General features: G+C 40.4%; 1 pseudogene; it reads left to right on the top strand.

Annotated features, from left to right (window-relative positions):
• The first annotated feature begins 370 nt into the window (after positions 1 to 370).
• On the top strand, positions 371 to 1234 carry LOC105487184 (proteasome subunit beta type-1 pseudogene; annotated as a pseudogene).
• Positions 1235 to 1596: the final 362 nt, after the last annotated feature.

The raw sequence follows: 1596 nt of genomic DNA, 5'->3' as shown, positions 1-1596 counted from the left end.
AAAGTGAAAACAACCCAAATGTCCATTAATGAGAAGATGAATTTAAAAATCATCAGTAAAAAAAACTGTACCTCTATGACATAAGTCATTTTACTCTACATAAATCAAACTTCAATTTTAAATGGAGTTGAATGACCTGGAGATGATGAGCAAGGGCTTTTGGGACTATTTGGCACTTGTGAACAATGCAGATTAATACCAGCCACATGTATTTCTCATCTGAATATAAGAAATAACTTTGGAAATTTTCGGATGAGAGTACAAATGTGGGAATGAGAAGGTCAAAGATGATGCTATTATCTCATAAAAATTATCTTTGCGGTACAAAATATCACTTTTCTTATGAATCAAATTATCTTTAGTCCAGATAATGCTTGTCCAGACAGAAGCAGACTTTGCTGCTCAGAATTCTTCAGATTCCTGTAAATTCGATGTGCATGGGAGCTGCCCTCTGGCGGTAATCGACAGGAGCCAGAGCTGCAGCAGTGCACTGTGGTCCTCCACAGCCACTGGGGTCCCTGACAGTGGAGCTGCTCAGCCCCGCGGGCTCCTTAGGACTGCACGTGTCTTCCTATGTTTTCAATGGAGATACTGGTTTGGCAACAGCTGCACAAGACTTTTGCATTGCCACTTCTGACACTCTGTTGAGTCAAGGGTTTCAATTAACACCTGGGACAACCCCAAATGTTACAAATTAACAGACAAAACAGTCATTGGATGAAGTGGTTTTCATGGAGACTGTCTTCCCTGACAAAGATTATTGCAGCAAAACTAAAGATGTATAAACATCCTAATAATAAGGCCATGACTACAGGGGCAATTGGAATGTTATTTACAATCCTGTATCCAGGCACTACTGTCCATACGATGGTTACAACATCGTCTGTCACCTGTGAACTTAAAGAATGGAAGGGAGCTATGTACAGCTTTGACCTGGTGGGTCCTACCAGAGAGACTCCTTCAAGGCTGGAGTTTCAGCAGATGCCACACTACAGCTCCTGCTTGACAATCAGATTTTTGTTGGTTTTAAGAACATGTAGAAGGTGAAGCATGTCCTGCTCTCCTTGGTCAGAGGCCACAGCTAGTGAAAGATGTCTTCATTTCTGCAGCCAAGAGGGACATGTACACTGAGCATGCACCCAGGATCTGCACTGTGACCCAAGAGAGCCCCAGGGAGGATACTGTTCCCCTGAGGAAGGACGCATTTCTGTACTATTATCATTAATAAGTTCGAAACTGGTTAGTTTTGTACTTGGAACTGTCAGGCAAATTTGTTTTATTTTTTAAAAAAAAACCCCTAAAGTTAAAAATAAACAAATAAATAACTTGACTGTGCATATTCCTAAAGAAATAATGGGCTGGATAGTGACTTCATCTCATGAGGGCTGACCATAGTGATGCGTCCCTCCCCTGTGAGACATTCCCATCTTTCTTTTTTTTTCTTTTTTTAATTAAATATTTATTTGAATAACAAGTTTAAGTTCGAGTTGCAATGTTGGCAATGCAGGTTTTTAACACAGATCACAAAAAGCGTGCACAAAAAAGTACTGGCGCAAACGACAAAATAATGCTAAGAATTAGGCTAAACAGCTGCTG

The sequence above is a fragment of the Macaca nemestrina genome, chromosome 14 (genome assembly GCF_043159975.1).
Source record: "Macaca nemestrina isolate mMacNem1 chromosome 14, mMacNem.hap1, whole genome shotgun sequence".
Taxonomy (NCBI): domain Eukaryota; kingdom Metazoa; phylum Chordata; class Mammalia; order Primates; family Cercopithecidae; genus Macaca; species Macaca nemestrina.
Note: the sequence above shows the minus strand (reverse complement) of the source record. Positions and strands in the feature narration are given on the sequence as shown.